The sequence below is a fragment of the Artibeus jamaicensis genome, unplaced genomic scaffold (assembly GCF_021234435.1).
Source record: "Artibeus jamaicensis isolate MK-2021 breed Jamaican fruit bat unplaced genomic scaffold, CSHL_Jam_final contig_233, whole genome shotgun sequence".
In the NCBI taxonomy this organism is placed as follows: Eukaryota; Metazoa; Chordata; class Mammalia; order Chiroptera; family Phyllostomidae; genus Artibeus; species Artibeus jamaicensis.
In genome coordinates, this window is record NW_026521486.1 from 62,753,543 (window position 1) to 62,779,519 (window position 25,977).

The 25,977-nt window shown below is 42.2% G+C and overlaps 1 protein-coding gene and 1 pseudogene across 1 annotated transcript in view; one reads left to right on the forward strand and one right to left on the reverse strand.

Moving 5' to 3' along the window:
- GRIP1 (glutamate receptor interacting protein 1) overlaps window positions 1-25,977 on the reverse strand; it is a 661,834-nt gene that overhangs the window by 456,894 nt on the left and 178,963 nt on the right. The window lies entirely within an intron of this gene.
- Window positions 856-2,251, forward strand: LOC119042308 (E3 ubiquitin-protein ligase makorin-1-like; annotated as a pseudogene).

Genomic DNA, 25,977 nt, shown 5'->3' on the forward strand with positions numbered 1-25,977 from the left:
ACTTGTAAATAAGTGACATTTAATACCTTGTATTTCACAAAAGTGTCATATCCTCTACTGTAATGTTAACAGAATGAGTATTTATAATACATGCCAGAAATGCACGCAGCCACACTTGGGAAAGGAAGCTGTCCTCTGGTTACCACACAGTGCCATCTGCTGGACAGCTGCTGATATGCAGCAGAAAAAAAAATACAAGATACCCACTGGGAATGAAAGAAAAATTTCCGCAGCATCTAAAAGAGATTCATGCAAACTAAAGCAACTTCCCACAAATCTGCACTGTTTTATTTGAGAGAATATTGCACAGTATCTGTGCTCTTTTTCTTAGAAAAGTAGAACGGCTTTATAAAGATATGTATATTGCTGCAGGGCCAAAGGCTGAAGATACACAAATCCCATATGGCCATATGGGAAAAAAAAAACAAAACACAAAAAACATGTTTCTTTTCTATAAAAAAAATAAAAAATAAAACACTTTGATTTTATAGGCATATTTGGAGTTACCAATTCTTAGCCAATAAAATATCGGTGCAGACTTTGCAGCACCCTTCTTAAAGAACAGATAAGAAAAGTACAAAATTCAAATCCCTGCTCTTGTTCAGTTATGAGCACAGATTCCCCCTGAACCCTAAAAGTGCTCAAATTCTTTAGCACAAATGGCAAGAAAAGAATAAGAAGGAAAGATATAAGGCTTACATAAGTCTTTTCCATTGACACCTTTCCAGGAAAATGCAACCTGCTCTGTCATAACTTTGAAATGATTTTAAATTTTCCTGTGAATATGCTCTAAGTCTAGTTGCTAGAGCTGACCCATCACCCTGACCTGTCCAAAAACCTTTAGCAGACTTCCACATGGCACAGAGGATACCCACGTCACCTCACCTCCTCCCAAGACCAGCCTTGTGTGTATTTATACATGGGGTGTGTAAGGAAGGAGATAACTGCCGCTACTCACACAACTTCTCTGGCAGTCCACACGGTGCAGTGTGCAAGTGAGGGCACTGTATTTACAGAGACTGCTGCAGATGTGGACACAGCAAACCACAGAAACAGGGAGAAGTGACTGCCACAGATCGAACTGCAGAAGCATCCCTTGCTGCTTCCTCAAGTCTCTCATCAATAGTTGGACAAATTGTCAAAATGAACACAGGTGAGGCTGATGCAAGACATTCAAACTTTGCAACTGTGGAAGCAGATTCAGAAGACTGGGTGAACGCCATTGAGTTTGCTCCCGGGCAGCCCCACGGTGGCCCTATGGCCAACTCTTGCACTGAAGCACCACTGCAGGGCTCAGTGACCAAGGAAGACTCAGAGAAGGAGCAGCTGAGCAGCTTCCACTCAGAGCAGCTGACAGTGGAAGCAAAGCAGCAGCTTTGTCCCTAGGAGCAGTTGCAGAGTGCCACTGTGGGGACAACTGTGTGTAGAGAGCCTCCATGGAGGCTCCTGCAATCTGTGTAGGCTGCAGGTCCTCCATCCCACAGATGCTGCCCAGAGATCACAATACATAAGATCTTGCACTGAGGCCCATGAGACGGACAAGGAGCTCTCATTTGCATCCAGCACAGGAAGGACAAGGTGTGTGGGATGGGCATGGAGGTGCCCTACGAGAAAGCCAACCCCAGCAGGAGCAGCTTCAGGATCTTCTCCAACTGCCATCACACCTACTGTCCCAAGTGTATTCACAAGTGGAGGAGGGCTCAGCAATTTGAGGGCAACATCATAAAGTCCTGCCCCGAATGTCAGAGCACGTCTAACTTTGTCATTCCAAGTGCGTACTGGATGGAGGAGAAAGCAGAGAAGCAGAAACTCGCTCAGAAATACAAGGACACAAGGAATAATAATGCCTGTAGGTAATTTGATGAAGGACATGGGAGCTACCCACTTGGAGGGAACTCTTTTTACAAGCATGTGTGCCCTGATGGCCGTAGAGAGGAGCCACAGAGACAGAAAGTGGGAACATCAAGCACATACCGGGCCCGATGAAGGAACCACTTCTGTGAGCTCAGTGAGGAAAGAGAACAGAAACCCAACCCCCTTTGACCAGGATGAAGAAGAGATTGTCACCTTTGAGCTGGGCGAGAGGTTGCCTGTGCTTTTGGTTGCAGGTGGGGACAAGGACCTGACAGACTCTGAAAACTAGTTGGACTTGTTTCAGGATGAGCTGGAAGACGTTCACAACTCAGACCTACACCAGTTGCACAGGGTGTGTGGACGGGCCTGTCGAGGCTCAGACGGGGGCAGCTCCTGAGCGGCGGGGCAGGGCCGTGCTCCTCTTCCAGGCAGGCCTGGCCCTTCCAGGCACTATTGGAACAACTTCTCCTGTCTTCCTGATCCCTCACCTTTCCCCAAGGAGTATGGTGTTTTCTCTGGTTAAAAAAGTTACAAAAATAAATCTTTAAGTCAGTTTTTTCATAACATGAATTTAACTGTCAGACAGTAAATACAGGTGTATTGCATCATCTGTTTTCAACTGGATTCACAGAGTTGGAGGGTACTGTTTACGGACTTGCCCGCACTCATTTGAGGACCCTGGATTCAAAAGTCACACCATTGGCCCTGCTTTGGTGTCCAAAAATAGGGATCTGGCTGAGGGGTCTGGCCTGTGGTGAGTGGCCTCCTGCCACAGACGTGAGGTTTCTGGAGACATCTGTACATCCGTGTTTTGTATCTATTCGCACCCTGCAGTCTTCACCCTGCACACTTGTTCTGTGGTTGGGTCTCTTGTTTAATTGCACACAAGTAATAAACTACCGGGTAACCATAAAAAAAAAGCTAATCACTTACATCTTAGGCCATCTTTGATTTTAAAGAATTAAGCAGATGTGCTAAAAATAACGGACATATCAAAAATAATGATTAGTTCTATAAAATACCTACTCTGGGATGTAAGAAAAAAAGATATGTAATTAGGTCCTTGTAGGCAATTTTCTATGGAGGATCTCAAAGGGCATTTACTCAGTAACCCTCAGAATGGCTTTATGAAGGCTTCCTAAAATTCAGAAGTGGAATGTATAAACAAAATTTGGATCAAGAAAGTATCTCAATAGGTACTTTAGAGGAACATTACGTGAATTGCCTGAGGTCGCAGAGCCCTAACAGTGAGGGCGAAGAGAACCTGGAACGCCTAGACCCTGGTTTAAAACACCCGAGGCACCTTCCCCCACGGAGAAAAGGGCTTTCTTGCTACCCAGAAGTGGAACGGGTTTCCCCTTAGTGAGACCAGGAGCACTGAAAGGCCCCTGGAAGGTAACACCAGATGTGCCAAGAGGGCTGGGGACACGGTGGGACACAGAGTTCTCACCTGGCTGTCTGGTCTCACCCTGTGGACTGTCCTCAGTAGCCTGGGAAAGCTGACCTTTCTTCCAACTGTCAGGCCTCATCCCCACCCTCTCCAGGCCTTCATCACCCTTAGAGGGCCCAGCTGTACGGGCAAGGAGCTGGCATCCCAACTCACATCTACCGATGGTTAAGGCAGCACTGCTCTTCCCTTCCCACATTCATAAGAATTTCAAATACGCTGCATGTACGGAGCAACAGCAGAGCGGACTTTCCAAACACTTGGCAATCCAATATGGAGTCCCTGTCAGCCATGAGAGTTATGTCAAGTGCTCTGTCAAGACTGAGCCAATGGAGTGTAACAGGAATGCTCTTAGGAGGGGCCAAGAATGCCCCAAACCACGAGGCTGGACCCTTAAATAAGGAGTCCATCTGGACACCAGTATGAGTGGGACCTCCACCCCTCGCGGGCTCGGAGAACTCAGAGCTTCCACTCCACCAGACTGTGCCGCCACTGCAGGTACAGGGCTTCATATGAGACCAGCGTCCACCTCTCCATTTGCAGACGCCAGTGACCAGGGCTTCACACCTGATGCTTGCTCTGCTCGCTTCTATTGGCAGTAAACTCCCCTTGCATGAGACTCTGCTGGCTCAGTCCCCGTAACAAAGCCGGCAGTGTGGGAAAACGCCAACATGTGAGTGCCTCCTTTCGGACGCTCTCTTGCTCACGACACTGTACTTTCCATGAAGCCGAACCAGTTCTGTGAGCAAACTCTCACGTGGCATGATGATGAAAATTTAAATATGAAACATGGTACTAAGACTGAAATATCAACACAAAGCAAGCACATTAAAGTTGGTTAGGAAACAGATCCCTGACAGCCAGATGGCACATGGTAAGGCTCAGAAAAAGGAGAACGTTCTTTTGTTATATGTCCTGAAGTCTAGAACCAAAATATGACTTTATCCCCTTGAATTGAAACTGGAGCTGAGTGAAACTTCATTTCTTATATTCCCTTTTCTAGCCAAATTAAAATCTCTACTGTTCCCTAAAGCACCTCTACATTTTCAAGCAGCACTGCCATTGCTCCTGTCCTTCACTCACTTACCCATTCACGCACTGGACAAACATTTACACGGCCAACTATGTCTCAAGCACCGTCCCAGGTGTTGAGAATATAGCAGCATATGGGATGACCAAGTCCCTGTTCTGTGGAGTTGCCTTCTGAGGGGTAAGTCAGACAATCAATACATAAACCAATAAGCATATACCAGGGATTACTAACTTAAAGGAAGAAACATAAAGCAAGGTAAGGGGACAGAGTGACGAGGGACTGTATCAGAGTCATCAGAGACAGCATTTCTGTAAGGTGACAATTAAGCCTTATCAGAACAACTGAAGAGGTCGGAGGAGGAGGACAGGAAGGTCTGGTTACAGGGAGGAAGCACACTCCGAGCAGAGGGAAAAGCAAAGGTGAGAAGGGGTCTGGTTGGCACATTCGAGGAAGAGCTAGGAGGCGCACAGATGCACCAGTGAGGAGAGGCTGATGAGGAAAGGAGAGGAGGTAGAAGACACTGTGGGCAGACCACATGAGGCAGCACTCCACGAGTGCTCTGTGGGCAAGGACACTGGTCTGTTTTTTCCAATCCACTGCAGACTAGTTATTTTACAAAATACAATGAAAGTAACACAGCAATATCTACTGCCATAGAAGTTTCTGCGTCTATTTCTGCAGACCCCCAGCAGTTCTCAGACCAGTAGAGATCCCGGGCCTGGAGGCGGAGTTTGGGAGGTCAAGTTTGGAATTTATTCTGAGGGACCTGCATCATCACCTCTAGAAGGTTTTGACCAGTGAGACCCCTGCTCCTTCAGACCAAATGCCCTTCCCCCACCAGCACCTGTCAAGGTCTCAATGACACGAACTGTGTCCACCGCTCACAGAGAGCGGGTTCAGCCAGGAGCACTTCATGTTCACGGATCCCAATCTGACCTCATGGCTTCTCCTCCACCCCCACCAAAAGGAATCGTTTTCAGAGAGAATTTTTCTTCTTTTGTGGTATACTCTTCATAGCATTCATCTCCACTATATTAGACATTTAGTATGTGCCACATCTCACCAAAAAGTCTACAAATTTCTGGATATCAGAGACGGTTTTATAAATCTTGTACTTATTATGTTAACTTGACAGCCACTACATGCTCTTGAATTGACTTGTAAACTAGATCTACAAAATTCAGTCATCAATAATATGATGTGACTACATAAAACAAATTTTAAAGGCCCGTTTTCAGCATTTCTGGAAGAAGTGCCAACATTTTTCAGGCTCCCTGTTACTTTACAGATCAAATCCAGAAAATTATTACTGGCTCGAAACTTCTGTAGTTCTATTCTCTCATCTATGGCATATTTCTTGAAGTCCATGGCCCATGGCTAGAACTTGTTACCATCTTAGTGGTGTAGAGACCTCTTTGCTGGTGAAGTGTGTTGCAATACAATTTGACCTGGAAAGATGTAGAATTTAAATGCTCTGTTAAAAAGGCAGTGACCAAGAAACAGCATTGTTTGTCTATGTCCCAGACCTATAGTTCATTCTCAAATGAGAAGTAATGGCCTGCTATGTTAAATGAGTGGGAGAAAATTAAGCACCTAAATTAGGAGCCCAGCAGCAAGTTGAAAATGTAACTTTCAATATTTTAGCCCAAAGAAGCATGACAAGAAGTTTACTGCTCTAAAATCCAATATGGAAAAGTTCACAGTGATTCTAACTGTATTTTTACTAGCAGAAACAGTTGGTTGTGCAATCTTGAGTGTTTGTCTTTGGACTGAATCACTGTTTATTGTGATGACATTCCTAATTTTTCCCTCAAAATTACAACTTTCTCCTTTACAAAAGAGGAAAAATCTCTCTAGAGTGGGAAAGAAGGCAGTGAGGACTACCTAGGTACAGCAGATTTTGCTATAACAAAATACTATACACTGGGTGGATTCTAAACAATATAAATTTATTTCTTACAGTTCTGGAGGCTGGGAAGTTCAAGATCAAGGCACAGGCAGATTCGGTGTCTTATAAGAGCCTACTTCTTTGTTTACAGATGGCACCTTTTTGTTGTGTCTTCACATGGTGGAACGGATGAGGGATCTCGCTGGGATCTCACTTATAACAGCACTAATTCCATTCATGGGGGTTCTATGCTCATAACCTGATCGTAGGCCCCACCTCCTCCTACCATCCCTCTTGGAGGTTAGGGCTTCAGCGCATGAACACGAAAGCTATAGCATCAGCAACACGTTTTACTCACCACTACATCGTCCATTCATCCAGACACCCACATCACCCACATACATACCTCTCTCTTTAAGTAAGAACATTATACATGTTTTCTTTCTCAAAATCACAAGATTTAAAACAGAGCCCTGGGCATATCTTTACACTTATCTTCCTGTATTCCTAGATGATCACCTTTCTTCAGTAACTTCCCTATTTCTGCCTTTTCCACCAACCCACTTTTCTTCTTTCCCTAAATTTAATCTTATTATTGTATATCTAACATTCCATTTCTTTCTGCCAACCTCATAGCATTTGCTCACAGGGTCTGTGTAAAGCAAGAGAAGGACAAGGACCGAAGGCCTTCCCTTGCTGGGCCTTCTCGCTGGTCCCTTCCTGCAGCTGTGACTTTAACTGACACCCCAACAGACGTTTCACTTGGTGGCTTCTGTGGCAGCAGTTTGCCCAGAGAAAACCTGTGGAAAACCTATGACCATATGATAAAACCTGTAAGACAAAGAGAAAGACCTGCTCCTAAATGATTTTTTAAAACAGTTATTTCACACTGTACATTTTAAAACCCATGACCAAAATCTGACCTTCTAGACAGATAATGGTGCCCCTTGACTGAAATGCTGTAATACCAGACCATCTTGAAACACCGAGTTAGCTTCCTTGCTTCCATTACAAATTCAAAAATAGAAAGTGTAAGCATTTGGAGGTTCTGTCTGGGCAGGGCTGGAGTAGGCAAAGGGTAGACGAGGATTGTCTTAGTCCATTCATGCCACTGTCACAAAATGACAAAGGCTGGATGGCTTATAAACAGCAGAAACTTATTTCTCACAATTCTGAAGGCTGGAAGTCCAAGACCGGGATGCCAGCATGGGCGGGTCCTGGGGAAGACCCTTTTGTGGGTTGCCATCTGCTGACTCCTCCGTGTCCTCACATGGTAGGCGGGCCCACGGAGCCCTGTGAGGCCTCTGTTTTGAAGGCACTAATGTCATTCATGAAGGTCCCACACTTCCTCACTTAAGCACCTCCTACCGGCCCTACTTCCTGATATCATCACCTTTGGGGGTGTCAGGATATCAATATGATTTGGGAGAAGGACACACTCAGACCATAGCAATGGTAAACTATGGAATTAGTTAAAATGTACAGGAAGCAAACTTACCAGAACACAAGAAGAAAAAAATGTGTGCTGTTGATCAAAACGAGCAGAGGGAGACGAGGAAATCTGTGCTAGGAAACAGTAAAGAGGCAGCAGCCACTGCTCAGCAAGAAAAGGGGAAAGGATTCCCTGTAGAAACATTATCTGAGTGAGGAAGAGAAACGTCGGGCACTGAAATGCTGAGGAGTTTTGGCAAGGAGTTTATGTCATCTCAACTAATCTCGCAAGCGTTATATGTAAAAAATATGATATGTAGATGTTATCCTTTCTGTGTGGACAAAGAAGTAGTAGTTCCATGAAGTTAGAAAAGTTACCCAAAGTTATAAGCAGGGGTTTTAAATCCAGATATATTTGATTCCAAGGCCTATGATTTTTGTTCCATGTCACCCTAAGAATAAACATATCTACAAAATAAAGTTGGTGTTGAGGGAAAAGAGGGCAGTCATCTACTCAACACATGGTAAAACTAAAGGATACAGAAGTTAGTTTTTTATTTGAGTAGCTACTGCAGCACTTATTAGGCAGGTCTGAAAGCTGAAGTCATCTTGGAAACAGAGGTCAAATTAATGTTAAGAATGCCTGATGTTCTGGGCCTAACCGACAGACTGGACATACATAAGTCACCAGGAGTGGTTGTAATACAATTTAAAAGTCTCCAGGAACTTCAGAAGGGAACGGTATGACACTGGGCCAAAATGTACAATTTGTCTTTTATAAAGTTATCCTGACTCAAGGAGTCTGGAAGGCTGCCGGCCTGATTCTGATGCAGAACACGGGTTCCGGAGGCTTGGATTGGGAACTTGAACTTGTGTGCATGCCTGGCAGGCAGGCTCTACAACTATGATGCTTCGGGCATACCATGGGAACTCTGCACCTCTCATATACATATCGCTTTCCAGAGTATATTAGAGTTATTTATGGAGATATCTCTCCGCCCCTAACTGGGATTTAAGCTGTTTAGCAAGCGCTATTTCCTACTCGTCCTATGTTCCCTGACAGCCTGCCACACTGATCTGTATCCAACACCTGCTCAATATCTAGCTGAGTGAACCCCTGACCACATCGGTAAGAGCAGCTGCTGGGTGGAAAGCCAACTGTGGTTTCTGCGTGGGAAACCCTATCTCACTGATCACCAGAATTCTTTACAGACTGGCATCCGTTTGTGGCCATGAGGAACCTGTGGACATACTTTTCCAACTGAACTGCATGGTGATTGGGAACATGTTTTTCAGGGGAAGAAAACTGGTTCAAAACTATAAACGAGAAGGAAGGATAAATGTATAATTTCTCTAAATGAAAGGAGTTAATGTCAAAGTCTGTTGCAGCTGACCTTAATTAACATTTTTCAAATATAAATTACCTGGCTGATGAAACCATAAAGTGTTCCAGATTGCAGATAAGAAGTCAAGCTGATGAGCATAAATGACAAAAAAAAATAAATAAAGGCAAACAGTTGAATGGAATGAAATGTGACAGATGCGCCTCATCGAAGACAACAACAAACTAATGATTAAAATACTAAAGTATCAAAGAAGATGATGGACTCGGAATGATTAGTAATAATTTAGGGAAGCAATGAATGTCCTAAGCACAGGCATTTCAACTTTTCTTCCTAGTTAATATGTGAGTTTTGTATTCCCAGCATTCACTCAGACAAGGGGAAAAGCACAATCACCAAGACAGTTCGCAAAATCCCTCCCAGTGCTTCAGAAAGCGCATCTAGAATCAGACCAATTGGGTCAAAATGCCAGCACTTCTGCTTATTAGCTACGTGGATGCCTCCGTTTCTTCATCTGTAAAGTCGGGTCAATAGTATTAGCTATGTGGTAGGGTAGTTGTAAGCATTTAAAATAATTAACCTATAAAGTGCTTCCCATAGTGCCCAACACACAGTAAACAGTAAGTGCTGGGATAATCATCGCCATCATCACCACCATTTATTCTCAAGGTCACATGATGCCAAAAGACAAGAACTGATGAGCATGGAGCCCCAGGCTGAGTGTAAAGTATAAAGACTGCAGAGTTAAGCTGACTTATTTTACCTCTTTTGATATTTCCCTTCATCTCCATTTTATTCTGGGTAGGGTTTCGCTAAGAAAGATTGAAATTAAAATTAAATTGAGCAATGTCTTGCTAAGGCAAGGGATTTTTCTTGACTTGTGTACATTGATACAAAACCAAACACCCTGGCCTGCAGGTAGACCTGAGTATTTCATCAGCTAGCTGTCTCTAGTGTTTGCTTTTAGAATAATCTGCAGAGCTGTGGCCAGCCAAAAATCTGTCTGTCTTTAATGTATTTCCTCTTGTGCATAACTGTCTTCTTAGTAAGCTACCCAGCACCTTTCAAACACCCTAACTATGTTTGGGAAATCTGCAGCCTTATGGATCTTGCTTTATCAGGGCAGCATCCAGAAAACTCAAGACCGAGGCTCCTTTGCAACTGGGATACAGGCAGCTGGACTAGACATTGCCGGTTGGTCAAATGCTCATGAATCTTTGGTTTGTAAACAGAGACCCAAGGAAACAAGCCTGGGGGGAGTCCATGTTGGTGGCCTGGTGGCAGCAGAGGCATCCAACAACTAAGGGCAGCCAGCCTGGGAGTTTCCCTGGTGTTCATGGGCAACAGCCACAGTTTCAATTTCCTCATCAGGCCAGTTTGGATTCGCTATTTGGGATGGTTCCTGTATGTTTAGACTCCTCCCCACAGTCCTCTGAGCTCCCTAATTTGCTTATAATAAAATCCTTTTCTAATTATTCAGCCATAGTGGGTTTATGTTGCTTCCAGCTAAAAATCTGGATGGAAAGAGCTAACATCTATTAGTAAAGGAAGTACAGGCACCAACCAGTGCTAGTAATATATACATAAAATACCTGGTGTTTAAAAATGGCAGTTGATATAACTAAGTCTACCCTAAATGTGCAAATTCTCCAAATTTTCCATCCATACTGCTTCCATAGAGAAGAAAAGACTTCGTTCAGGCCTTTGCAGTTGACAATAATGCTTTGCCATTATAATGTCAAGTTTACCTTATCCATTTTTCTAGTTAACTATATTATGAAATAAATTACCCCATAAACAGTGACTTAAAACAACCAAAGTTTTATGCTGCTCACAGATACAGGGGTCAGAAATTTGGATAGGGCACAGAGAAGATGTTTTCTTTCTGCTCCAAGATCTCGGCCTCAGGCTTCTCAGCTTCCCCAAAATATGGTAGCCTCAGGGTCATTGGACTTGGTACTGTCAGCTCAAATATCTCAATGAACCAGAGGGAAGGTGCATTGCCTTTCACACCCACCTTGGAGCCCAGGCAGTGTTAATTGCAGCACACCCTACTGACCAAACCAGCCAGGAGTCCGCCCATATTCAAAATGAGAGTAATTAGACTCTACTTCCTGATGGGGAAGTGACCAAGTCACGTTGTTAAAGTGTATATGGGATGAGAAGTGTTGTTGGATACATCTTTGCCACAGTGACAGGCAAGCTGGATTTAGAATCCAAATGTTAATTCTAAAGATGTCTGGGATTAATAGTCAGATATTTAGACTGCTGGGGTACTTCAAGGCTCAATACAGGCATATCTCAGAGATACTGTGGTTTGGCTCCAGATCACCAGGATAAAGCAAGTTTGACAACACAGTGAGTCATACTCTTACCAATGGAGGGTCATATCTTCAATTTGTGTAAAAAAACACACCTTCTGTGAAGCACAATAAAGAGATGTATGTATATACCATCATAATACTCTGCATCCAGCAGAGGTCCCAAAAGCATAAGCTAACTTTCCAAATTTCGCTTTCTATTTTTCATTCATCAATACATTATTGGACTATGGAATGACCATCCAGACGGCCAAGGTGACTACTTAACCTCTGAATACTAAAATCTCTCAGTAATAGCCCAAATTAATGTATAATTTTTATCTTCTTCCAGCTTTTCATAAATCCCTGATGCTATGATTCCTCTGCAAGAGAGTTAAAGATCTCTTGAAAAATCTTGTGTTTGCTTTCAGAGCGATGTCATGAATATAAAATCCTTTTGGAGATAAAAGGGTTTTTTATGATGCCCATGTATTTCCTCTAGTTTTACAGCTAGAAGATGGTGTTGATAATGGCAGGATACTTTATATCATGCGCACTGAGCAGATCATTGCAGCTGAGTTTTCCATGGAAAACTGCAATTACATTTCTCCACACTTTAACACGACTGCTGAAAGATGCATGGAAATCTTTCCTGACTCCCTTCTGGGCAAAAGAGGATCTGCTACGAAGGTCCTCTTAAGATTCTTGAAGGACATTTCTCCTCGTCAGTATGTAATATGCTGCAGAAGATGTATGCTGTTTCAAGATACAGGCTCATCTGTTATTCTCTTGGTAAATTCAAGAACTTTGACTACCTGATTGGCAAAGGTAAAACCTGAGAGCTATTATTTTTAGGGGACCAATCCTTTCCAGAAGAATATATAGCCAGCATCTTTTTTAATGGAATGTGCATTTGTTCCTCAAGGTCAAGGCTTGGGTCTGATTCACTGATGCCCAGTCCAGTACATTTACGTAGGAGTTGTTAAAAAATGTCCACTGATGAGACTCTCATGATTACATGTTACTTCCACGAATATATAATTCATGTGCCACAATGCTGACTCCTTTATATGTGGCAAGTATTTTAGATTTGAAACTTCCGGTAGCTTACACTCCATTAGATGGTCATTACATTCACATCCTAAGTTATATTACACTTCACGTATATTTACTTTGTCTGTAGGCTACAAAGTCAAATCCCTTCAGAACTGGTAACAATATGCACGAGGGTAGGAACCACGTCTATCTTACATATTTCCTGCACTTAGCAGTGTGTCATACAGAGTAGTTTTCAATAAACACTAATAAAATCATGCAGTCATTGATTAGATAAATGAAAGAATGATGATACGTTTGGGTCTTAAGTCACCTTCTCTTGTTCATTCATTATCTCATACATGAGTCTCAACCTCAAAACAAAGTTGGTAATACCCACATTGTTACAAAGTGGGGCCTCAGCATTTTAGGAAATAGTTGGCTCACGTGCTGTAATGTCACCATCAGAAAGGATTTAATTTCCGTCAGCACCATATGCGAAGATTCCCAGGCAGGATTCTTGATTGGACTGGACAACTGGACGTCCTGCTCCTGTTAAGCGAATGGAAGTGACCCGGATGCAGTTACCTAGCTTCAGAACTTCACTTTCAGGCACGCTTCTCTGGGGTTGTCAGGGCTTGCCATGCCACAGGCTGCTTTGTAAACCCTGCACATCCACCATAAAAATAAAACCCCAGAATCAGTGCTAGTTACTAATTAAATTCCATGCACATTCAGAATTTTGCTAGTATGTACATTTTAATAATGAGGTTGTCTTAAAGGCTGTCAAAAAGTAGTGGAAGTCTTCATTGCTTAACCCAAGTCTGCCACTTAGCACTTCACTTTGCAGTTTTACTAGGATAAACCATCCATCATATTGTGGTGTTTTAACTGGTTACAAATTAAACAGGAAAAGTAATAAGAATAGAAAACCAATTTTCCTAGACTACCCTAATCTTGCCAAGCATAAAAATGCACTTAACAGAGAAAACTGCTGAGAGATTCATATAGAATTTGTGTGCTACTAAAGAAATCATTATAACAGCTAATTTCTGGGAATAGAGTTTCTGCAAAAGTGAATGGAGATATCTTTTCCAAAAATAGCATTGCAGTAAAATGTAGATATTTATTCTCTACTAATTTAAAAAGGATGGTATTAGTATAACCTCATGTAAAGTCATATATGCAAATCTTCAGTGTGTCAGTGACAAAAAGATTTCAACTGTTAGGTAGTTTAAAGTATTAGCTAAAAGAAAAAGTGTGAGCATTTAACTTAAAACAAGGAAATCTGTAAGAGTAATAATAAGATCAAACTGGAATGAAAATTAGGCCACCTAGCTGCTTAAAGAAAAAAATCTTAGCCCTGGCCGGTGTAGCTCAGTGGACTGAGCATGGGCCTGTGAAACAAAGGATCGAGGTTCGATTCCCAGTCAGGGCACATGCCTGGGTTGCAGGCCAGTTCCCAGCAAGGCACCCACGAGAGGTAACCATACATTGATATTTCTCTCCTTATCTCCTTCTCTTCCCCTCTAAAGATAAATAAATAAAATCTTTTAAAAAAATTCTAGTTAAGTTAGAAAGAAAATCTAAACCAAGTAACTTGAATTCTATCTTAAGTATAGTCATCACTGTCACTGTCATCATCATTATAAACATCATCGTCACTGCTGTCACTACCCTTTACCGAATATTTTACACTATGACAAGCACTTCACCCACATTTTCTAATTTAACCTTCAAAAACACTTCTGGGACCTACATTCTATTATTACTTATGGTTACGAGTAAAGAAATGGAAGCTAAAACAAGCAGGTTGAGTAGCACAAATTATTTGCCTAAACTTTTAAGTGGTAGGTTCAAATTCCAGGCAGTCCGAAGCCACATTTCCTCATAATTGTCATTCATCTAGAGGTGCTTCTGACAATGGGTCCGAGGGACACAGCAGCCACAGACATAACGAAGCTGTTGAGCAGCTCACAAGCTCCCTGAAGCATGACTGGGTATGTGACTAGTTTCAGGTCACTGAAACTTTCTGGTTCTCAAATTACTAAAGCAGGTGGTAGCACCAGGCTGGAGATTCACACCTGGCTGGCGCCAACTGCTAGGGAGCAATCTAAACATTTATGAGGGACATGTATCAGGCCTTTCACGTATACAGTGTCTTGGACTGGACGTGCCACCGCACCAAGGGCTCACCTGCCCTGGCCATCATCTTCCACCATACATGGCAAAATCAACTGAACCCTCCATCATTTGCCAACAACACGCTCCCCATGTTATATATCTGAATATTCTTCTTTGAAATAGGGATGGCCCTGTTATCACTGAGTAACTAGTTTGATTACTGCCTTGTGCTTGCACTCAATATTCATTTACACATTCATTTACTCAACAAACTGTAATTGAGAACCTCATAGGGATGATTGTGGACCAGTCTTATAGGCATTTGGTGAACAAGGGTCGGTCACACAGGTTATAATGAATGGGACAACCCCACTATGTTCTATGTTCTTCATGATTTTCCAAATGTTCCACCAGACATTCAGATACCAGAAAAACACTTTTTATAATTATCTGAGCCTACATATGAACCCCTTTTTCACATGTAAACACAAGAATGTTTTGTTTTGTGTGATTTTCATACACGCTGATTTTTCCAGGCATGCAGCTACAATGTGTGTGTGTGTGGGGGGGGAGAATGAAACTGTTTCATTTCAAATGTTCACCACCTGGGAAAATCATCCCATTGACATAAGGCCATTTACAGTATTTCAGTTGCCAGCACGACATACCTGTATCTGACAGAATTTGTGGCTGTTCCATTCGTGATGATGCTACAAATGGGTGCAAGCATCTTATCATTTCCACATGTCTCCAGGAGTCATGCTCAAGCATTTATATGTAGATGCTGCTGCAGGGGCATGGGCATATGTAATTTTTACACATTATGAATACAATTTACAAATTGTATATAGTTTTATCTATGTATACATGTATTCACCTCTATTATACATCATTTTCTTTTTCTATTTCAGCCCGGGTGTTACATTAATTTTTTTAAAATCCCTGCATGTCGATTGTATCATTCATGACATTTCTTTGAAGCCACTGAATTGCCGTTACTAAATATATGTCGAAGAAAGGTGCACTGGTCCTGACGGAATAAAGACATTCTGGGCTAAATACTATCTGAGGTCTTGTTCAGCTTTAAAATTCCACTCCATCCTATTAAATAAAGCCATAACTGGTGATTTTCTCTACAAAAGTGGCTCTAGCCAAAACCAAAAATAAATTACACACTCCCACTGATTTTGCATTACTGCTCATAGAACACACATTTCTGGAAATTCTCTAATTTGCACATTTTTTTTTATAATGAGAAATGCCTTTCCTCGTCCATGAGGCAGAAAATGGCATTCCGCATACACCTACATATATTCATTCTTTCCTCTTGTCCTACACATAAAGCATACCTGGCAGAAAGTCAGTTGGATTAGAAAATGAAATGAGGCTATGCTTATAAATTAATTTTAAATGAAAAACTGTTTTGAAATTGAGTGAAAGGAGGAACAACAGAAACAATGGATGGCAAGTGAGAGGAATGACGTGGAATTAAAGTAATTTGATTACTCTGCACTAGGGGCCAACGGCATGGCAATATTCAGAGAATCAGAGTGAAGTGCCACAATTTTAACAAAAGAAGAGCTTAAAGTCTCCTCGGTGCTTTGCCATCTAAAGGGGCCCCTCAGTCATACAATCATTGAGCAAGAGTTCAGAACTCTTGTGAAAGGGATTGGAATGGCCTTTCTGAAGTGCCTCCTCACACTCGGATTCAGTTAATTAGACAAAGATTTACCGAGCACCCACTGAACAGATGGGCAGAGCACTGTGCTTGGTGCTATGAAGTTCAGTGGAAATGATGAGATTCCTATACTCTATATTGCTGCAGGACACACATATATAAATAAATCTGAAATAAGGAAGACTATAAAGCAAGCTATAAGAGAGATACAAAGTGCTAAAGCAACCTGAGAGATGGAAAGATTCATTTCAACTGGAGAAATCTGAGCGGGCTTCTTGGAGGAGGTAGGATTTGACCTAAACTTGAAAAAGAAGAAGAAAAGCTTTGATAAGCAGAGATGAATGGAAGAGGGAGGTAGACCAGACACAGAAAACGACTTGAACCAAAGCCCAGAAGAGGGTAAGATGTAGGGAAACTGGAGTGATGGTATCAGGGTGCAGAAGTAACACTGGACAGGGCCAAAATACACCTGAAATCCAGGCTGAGAAGTTGGGACTATATGCTATACATTCAGCAATCATTAGATATTACAGAGCACCTACTATGTATCCAATTCTACTGTAGGTAATAAGGCTATATCAGGAAACAGGCAGACAAAAATCCATGGACCTTGTTATTTAGTTGGTGGAATATACAAAAATATAAATAAGAAAGAATATATAGTGTGTCATACAGTAAGAAGTATGGGGGAAAAAATGGAGGAACAAAGGTGTTGCCACTTTGGAATGTCCAGGAAAGGCCCTGCTGAGAAGGTGGCATTCGAACAGCAGCTCACAGGAGCTGAGAATATAGTGTGTAATGGGATTCAGAGGTAGATTGTGACCACTACCTGCCTATGAGAAGAGCCTAGAATTGGGAAACTGACAACACTAAATGCTAGTGAGGAGGTGGAGCAACAGGAACTCACACACACTGCTGGTGGGAATGCGCAACAGAACAGCTACTTTCGGAGAGAGTCTGGTGGTTCTCAAAACTAAATGTATCTTACCACCCACTTCAGCCATTGTGCTCCTTGGTAATTACCCAAAAGAGTCAAAAACTTATGTCCACACAAAAACCTGCACACGGATGTTTACATCAGTTTTATGCATAATTGCCAAAACTTTAAAGCAACCAAAATGCCCTTCACTAGGTGAGTAGAAGAATAAACTGTGATAAACCAGATCATGGAATATTATCCTGCATTAAAACAAAATGATCTATTAAGCTATGAAAAGACATGGAGGTGCCTTAAATGTACATTGTTAAGGATAGAAGCCAATTATAAAAGGCTACATACTATACAATCCCAACCACATAACTTTTTGGAAATGGCAAAACTATAAAGAAAAAAAATCAGTGATTACTGGTGGTGGGTGTGGAGAACAGAGATGAATAAGCAGAGCACAGAGGAATTTTAGGACAGTGAAAATACTCCATGCTGATGAGTTCAATGTGGATTTATCCTTGATAGGAAAGAAGGAAGGACAGAAGAGAGGGAGGGACAGAAGGAGGAAAGAAAGGGAAGGGAAAGGAAGGAAAAGAAAAAAGTAAAAGAATATACAGTCTGGCGAATGATGTGGATAATGAGAGAGGATATGCATTTGCCAGAACAGCAGGTATATGGGAAATCTCTACACTTTGTTCTCAGTTTCGCTGTAAACTAAAATTGCTACAAAAGACAAAGTTTTTTTTTTCTTAAAGAAGAAACTGTGCACAATTTACAGAATCAGATTTGTGTTTTTAGGTTATAACTCTAGAAACGATGCGAATTACTGATTTGAGGGGTGCATGGCAGGGGTAACCAAAAGTAGGCAGAATAAGAAGCAGCACAATGCATTGCACACCATGTAGCATTCATGATTCCCAGCTACGTAGTCAGTGTGTAAAAAGATACACAGATAAATGAGAAATGGCAAACGTCGATCAGTGGTTATCTTTAAGATGAAAAGAAGGAGAAGGGAAAGAAGAAGGAAAAGGTGACACAGGAAAGGGTCCTCAGGTGGCTTTTTCTATCTTCGTTACTGTCCTTCTTAAGCTGCTAGTGGTCACGTAGATATTTGATATATTAATCTCCATTACTATTTGTCTGAAATAGTACACAAAAATAAAAAAAATTACAAAAATAAAAGCTGGAAATAATTAAAATGGTTCATTTACTACGTACCAGGCACCTAGTATTACTCTGGAACTACCTCAATTAATCCATTCAACAGTCCTGTGAAAGGGGGTACTATTATCATTATCTTTCATTTATTTAAAAACATGAGACACAGAGGCTAGGTAATTTGGACAAGATCACACAGCTAGCAAACCGAGTCACACAGTTTCCAAACCAAGGCAGCCATGCTCCAAAGACACTACTTGAAACTGAGGCAGGGAGACAATTAGAAATGAGTAAGACCAAAAGGCATCTCACCAAACACAAAATATGCTAAAGAAAGCTAAGCCAAACACCCTCAGCCAGACAGGCTGAGCTCCTGAAATAGTTACTTCACTCCCCACAAGTAGCTGGACTTGAGGTAGGAGACTTGGAGACAGTACATAAAATAATGAAGAGGAAGTCCTGGGAGGCTGACATCAAAGTAAGTAGCTGACATGACACCAACATCCTGAATTCTGAAAATAGTCTCGTAATAGCATGGTAATACTTAAAACCACAGCCGGGCCTGCACACTTTGATCCTGAACCACGTATGGTCCACCTTAGCATCATTAAAATCTGATTGTAATAAATCAGCATTGTGGTTTCCACCCCCCCGAGTGGGCAACCAGGGAGAACTATGGGTAATCTCATGTGCTGTAGGAAAAAAATGATCTAACTCCTAACACAAGCACAGTAGAAAGTAAATTAAGAATAGGGAAGTAAAAAGCCTTATAAAAGTATAACCCCTCAGGCAACAGGGGGCCTTTCTCCATTCACGGATCAGCCAGTTCCCATATCCTGTGGAGCGTACCATCCTTAACAAAGCTTGCTTGCTTCGCTTTACTCAGTTTGTGTGACTCGTTCAATTCTTTGTTCATGATCACCAAGAACCTGGTTACCTGTGCTTACCTTTGACAAAACCACTGAAGAAACTGCCTTTCCAAAAATAAATAAATGCCTGGGTTGGAGAAAACTGAACAGTGAAAGAGGGTTGAAAAGATAGCAACAGAGTTAAGAGACACTGTCAAGGGAGAATGGATTGAATGGGGAACAGTTATACAACTCATGCATTCATTCATTTTTTTATTATTCAACTTTCAACACATTTTTTGAAGCTTATATAGCAGGCAATAGTCCAGATGCAGCAAAGTAAGAATAGCTAAGATGTTTTATGGAGAATCGGAATACAGCATGATCGGTGCGACAATAAAGACAGGCATGGAGGGTAAGGGAGTCTGTGGGTGGCATACCTAAAACCCAGACTTTAAAGCCACATTCAAATGACAAAGAGTAAAATCAGTTCAGCAAAGGTGGAGGTGTTTGTTCATGGTGGGTGGAGGTGTTCATACCGGAGTGTGCTTGAAGAAATGAAAATGGTTAACATGGCGGGGATGGTGAGTATTTGCAAAAAATGAAGATGCGGCAGTAAGCAAAGCCCGGCTCCTGAGGGGCAGAGGTAGAATGGTCAGACATGCAAAGGTGCAAAGGAGCTAAGGATGGACGTATGAAGAGCAACTTTTAGTGCAAGGGAAGGAGAAGATGAGGAGTGAAAACCTTGCATTTTCTAGAACTATAAGTGGTAAGATCTTCTGCTAAGAGAAAGGAAGGTCGGGGAGGAAGCTTTAGAATAGAGGAGATCAAAAATAGCCATGTTAATTAAACTGACAAGAAATTAACTGGGGACTGGAAAATAAATGCTTCATGACAAAACGGAGGATGTAGTGATGGTAAAGCACCTTGACGCCGAGTTCATGGGTCAGTGCACACACATCAGTCAACACCGCAGTTGGGAGATCCCTGTCCATTCTCAACCATCTGGGAACAGGAGCAGAAAGTGTGCAGAAATAACCAGGAAATAAAGACAATCAGGGTGGGCGTGACACGTTCTTGGACTAATTTTTAAATTATTTATAAGGTTTCAATGGCTAACAAAAAGACACAGACTATGCACCTTGCGTCCAACCCAAAGAGTTTATAATATAATTGGAATAGAGCAAAGGCAATAGGAAAAAAATGCCAGCCGAGGGGGGAAAGCTGTGGGAACATGACAGAATATGTATAACCAATTCATAGGAGCCAAGGATTAACCAAAAGAATTTCAAAAGAATGTAGAACTGATTAACTGACCAGCACCATTACATAGGAAAGCCCTTAAAAGTTGAAGTTTTGTTATTTTTTTTAAGGTTTCCTCCAATAAGTAGTGAGGTGAATCAGAAAAACATCTCCCCTGTGGCCCAACAACAGAAGTTAAGTTTTTAAGCAGAATTTTGGTTAGTCTTCTGTTCTATCCCTTTCTTGCAAATAACACGTGTCCCGCTTAAATGGAACAAAGGGAATTTTCACTTCTTTTCCCTCCATTTATTAATTCCTGCAGATAGAGGTTGCTTTAAATGGGCTATACGATGACTGGAACAAAGAGTTATTTCAAAGAAAAAGGCCCCCACAAGTAGAAAAAGAAGCCGCTTCTGAGTGTAGTAGGTAGCAGGGGAAGGGGCAGCAGTGGAGAGAACTTCCTTTTTTCTAACACTAATTCCAGAGGTTAGTTTTAAGCATTAGTCCATGGCAGTGATTTTCAACTTTTTCCATCTTGTGTCATGCACAAAGTAAGTACTAAAATCTGTGGCACACCAAAAATATATTTTTTGCTGATCTGACCAAAAAGTAGGTATAATTTTGGTTCATTCACACTAGAGGGCTATTGTTGTGTTGGTTGTTGTCATTTTTGTACTCGACAATCTAAGGGAAAAGAGGTCAGTGCCCCTGACTTACTAGTCAGGTACTGCATGTTCTAAAAATTCTTGAAGCACACCAGCATGCCGCAGCACACTGGTTTAACAATCGCGGGTCTGTGGAAATGTGATCTGGGATCACAAGGGAAGTAAAGGGTAAAAGACTGAAGGCATCACTGAAGAAGCTGAAGCTACTAATTGGCACTAATGATCTGAATGCAAATTAATAAATCTCTGTGCTAAAAATGACATGCATATATAATCGAGACTTTTATAAGTTAAGAGCTCTATTTAATCCATTATTCATATTTTTCCTTCGTGGGACCTGGTAGGGATGGAGTAGTTTTTTTTACTACCTTTCCTGCACCATCCATCCATCACATGCATCACTGAGCTTCAAGCTTTTGAAGGCCTTGTTAAAAAAAATCCAAGGATTGCAAAAATGAAATCCACAGACAGTGTTACAAAGGAGGGAAAAAAGATCACGCACAAAGCTGTGGGAGGCTGAGGGGCTTGAAAATTCCCAGCAAAGTTGTCTACTGAAGAAGCCTTGGACCCAACAAGGAGAAAAACTTGAAATCGCAATGTGTGGCTGAGGGCTATCAGAAATAATAGGCATATAACAACTCAGCTATAACCAAATGGTCAGACTGCATTTCTTCCACAGTGACTGGAGTCATCAGGATTAACAGGTAATTTATATGAAAAGGCCTAACAGAGCATCTGGTACAGCAGGTACCAAAAATGCCGTCCTTTCATTCATTCATCTAATCAGTCAGACAAACAATATCTAATTCCTATTCTACTTCCTATTTTTTTCCCTTGACTTCCTCCCCATATTTTTCTCTTTGCCCTCTTTTCTTTCTTTTTCTCCCTTCTTCCCCCTCTTATTCTTTCCATCACATGCATAGGGACCATCTAGCTCCTCTGGGGACACAGGGACTGGACCTCATTGTCCAACACTCCACAGAGGCCTACATCCTTGGGCCTCATGGCCAGCGCCCCCTGTGGAAACATACCTCATCTGCCATCATGTAAAAGCCCACTCTTATCAACACAGGTGTTAAAGCACCTGAGCCAACAGAGTGCTAACAGTACGTTGAAAAGGGACCACGCCTGGAACAGCGGCAGCCAGGACAGTGGTTTACACAAGTGGAAACTTTCAAGACCACCACAGAAAACCCAGATGCAAACAACTGGCTGTTTTGTACTTGAGATCTATATAGTTACAGAAGATAAGATAGGAGGAGTTAGTCGACCTACTCCACACCCTGTTTTAGGCCCCTACACAGCTGTGGCCCTGAATAATCACCTAACTTCTCTGTGCCTCATTTCTTTATCTGTAAAATAGTTATTATGAAAATTAAATTATTCAATACATCTAAAGCACTGAAAACAGTATGGGAAATGTATTAAGTGCCAAATAAAATATCAACTCTATTACCACCACCCTCATCATCATCATTTTAAGATATGACCAGAACGAATAATATAATCATTAACATTAAAGGCAATAATAGTATTCTGCTTGTTTTATACTTTGCTTTTTGGGTTTAAAAGCCCCTTCCTTATGCTTTCCTTCTGGCCTCACAGCAGCACTGGGGGCCAGGAGGCTTACTCCCTCTCTTTCTCAGATGAGGAAACTGAGCTGCCTTCCATATTCACTCTGCTGTGCCATTCTCTGCAAGGCCACAGCCAAAGAGCACCCCCTGGATTCTGGTTCCAGAAACACGGGAGACAAACGCAGAAGCAGGGTGAGAAGCCAAAACTGGGAGGAAGGTCCTTCCCTCTTGCCCCTCACATGCCATTAATCACCAAGTTATGTGTGTTCTATACCATCTCCTTTTTTTTTCAGTATGTGGAGCTGCTTTTATTTGTATCATTTTATTTTCAAACGTTTTTATTGTTGTCTCCACTTTCCCCTCTCTTTCATTCATCTCCCTTCTTTCCTTCCCAACCTCACTGTCCTGACCTTTATCATCTGTCACTTGAGTAAGTGAAACCACCACTAACTGTCCACCCTGTCTGCCAGGCCTCTGCCCCTCACGGCCACTCTCCACGTAGAACCTGTCTGGGCACTCGCTCCTTCCCCTGACCGACTCCTCCGGGCATGGTCCCATTGTGTCTGTGTGCCCCCTCCTCCCCCTGAAAGCTCTGTTCACCTATTCTGTAACTATTGGCTCTTGTCTCCATACTGGATTATACGTTCCTTAAAAGCACAGACCATATCTTCATTTTCCCAGCACCCACTGAAATACCCAAACTCATGGTGAGTGCTCAACAAAAATATGTTGAGTAAACAAGCCGAAACTCTACTGTACAAATAGAGAGGGGTGGGGTACAATCTGGACCCTGTTTACACAGTATTGCATTAGTAGACACATTGCTGGAAAATTGCTTCCTTTAAATAAAAATTTAATCTGATTAGAGACTTCGGACTTTCTGGCCTTGGGGAAAGGATATTAGAAAGAACCCCACAGCTTTCCTTCACTGTCTCCACGACTGTAAGCTCCAAACCAAGAGGACCCTATAGGTCGGGTAAACACATACCCTGTTCTGCAGGGAAAAGCTCTGGTTTATAACTGTCACCCCAGTGTATGCAGTTACACTACACGGTGTAAGAATGGGCAGACTGCATTTGAGTTCTGTAACCTTTCAGCTCTGTAACCTTGGTCAACTTCTCTTAATTCCTGGTCCTCCATTTGCAAAATGGTATCTGCTTCACGGTTATTAAGACTAAATGAGTAACGCCTGCAAAGTGGTCAGCACAGTGCCTGGCACATTGTCACAGCTCCGACTATGACCACTGGGTCAGAGAAGGTGGCCACGCCCGTGCGCCTACACGCGCACACAGAAGAACTGCAGTGGCTACGTGTCAGCTCTCCAACACATTTTGGCAACAAATTGATCCGAGTTTTAACTCAAACCAGGTGTGAGTGCCTTTTCTGCAACCTTACAAAGGCACTTTTAAGAGCAGAGAAATGGGGAAAAGCAGGGCAAAAGGCTGCATGCTTGACTGGTGTATTTTGTTAATAATTTAAGTGAGAACATTCAGTGCTTTCACCTACAGCAGGGAGCACAGAGCCGCAGCTCCCACTGCTGCATCAGAACTCCTGTCAGCACAAGGGAGCAGTGCACTGTTTGAGAAATTGCCTCTCTCCAGCCTCTAATAACTATAGAAAGCACACCACTGAGGACCTATAACTAGTAGAGAAGGCTAAGACTACAAAATGTGATTATTGCTCTCTAGAAATGCCTTATCATAAATGACAGATTTCTGTTAGGGAAATGAGAATCAAAATATAGAAGTAAAGTTAATGCAGCTTAAAATATTACCATTCAGCAGAGTTGGTACCAATCTGAAAAGGAAGAATGGTGAAATGCAGAAGTTATACAAAACAAAAGCTCTGAGAGACAAAAATTGTAAATTGATTATGAAAACAGAAGTTACAAATTTCACATAGATAAAGCTTAATCCTGAACACAAGACCTGCCCAGTGAATACCTAATGTACAAAGCAAAAAGTAACTGAATGCAAAACATAATATAAAAGAACAAAAAGTAAAATACAACTTGTGTAGGTACCGGAATAGTATTTTGAAGTTACATGTAAAATATGTATTGCTCCTGGAAATTCCTTTTCCCTTCAAGTTCCCCACTCTTTGAAGCCAAGGCATCCATGGCTGAAAGCAGAAGTCAGGGCCAGGCAGTAAAAAGAAGCCACCACCCACCTCGGACTTTACAGTAGACTTGTTCTAAAACAGTGCATGAACACCCACTTTTCTCTTGTAAGAGCTGAGCACTTAGAAAGAGGTTGTCCCTGGACTCCAAATATATGCTTTAAATATCAAGACTGGCTTGAAGAACTGGGTATAAAATTCTGTGATGAACCTGGTGGGTATTACCCACTGAGATCAAAGCCTCAGAAGGGTATACAGGCACTCTTCAGGGAGACTTCGCAGAGGAGAGCAGAGGGCACTCACGGTCCCTTTTCCAGTGAAGACTCTTAATGATGCCAACGCCACTCAAGAAGGTTGCAACAGAGTAGAAATGCCAATGAGCAGATTTCGACAGAGAGGACAAGTCATTCCTACTTTCCTCCATACCAATTCCCGTTGGACCTGGAAAATTCCCATGGGCCTTTCAGAGGGGCAAAGGGGGCAGCTATGTGTGCCCGCCACTGTGCTATGCTATTGGGGTGGTCTGAGACCATGAGAACCTATAGCAAAAGCTGCGGGGAGACCAAAGCCAGGGTTTTATGTGGGTGTGGCTGAGTCTCTGTAAGAAAATAGCACCAGGAAAAAAGTCAAAGTGATAAGTCAGCAGAGGAAGACCTCCAGGTACTGACTGTGCTGAGATCACGGACGCTTCAGTAGCAGACGCAGTGAGGGCAGGGGCTGTGCCCAACGACCCGGGGGGATGAGACAACTCAGAGAAGACAACCTAGAGCTGACATTGTAACCTTGAATGAACTGTACATCATGAGGAAATGGAGAAACGAAGACAAACGCAACAGAGGAGAATAAAGTTATGGTATGTGGCTCTAAATTAAAAACCCTCCAATACATTGTATGTCCAACCTGTGGGAAATTAAAGTGGTGGCATCTTTGTTACCAAAGTTAATACTGGAAAGATCATTGGAGATCTAACACAAAGGAAAATTTAGTTTGCCCTGTCTCCCTAGGAAAACCCTCCATTTAAAGTAAGAAATTACAAGAAAGATCGCAGACAGAACACTGTGGATCGGGGGTGGGAGGCGGTGTAGTTACAATGTACAGAAGGTACCTTGTACACCTGTGGTAACCAATACAATCTTCATTCAATCCTCACCACAGCCTGATGACATGACATGGCATGAGCACCCCTATTTTATGAGGGAGCCCAAGGGTCACAGAGGTGAGTGGCCTTGTACAGAAAGCCACACAGCTGACAGGTGGCAAAATCAGGATTCAAACCCAGCTTCCCCTGCCTCCCCAAAGTCCAGGACCTCT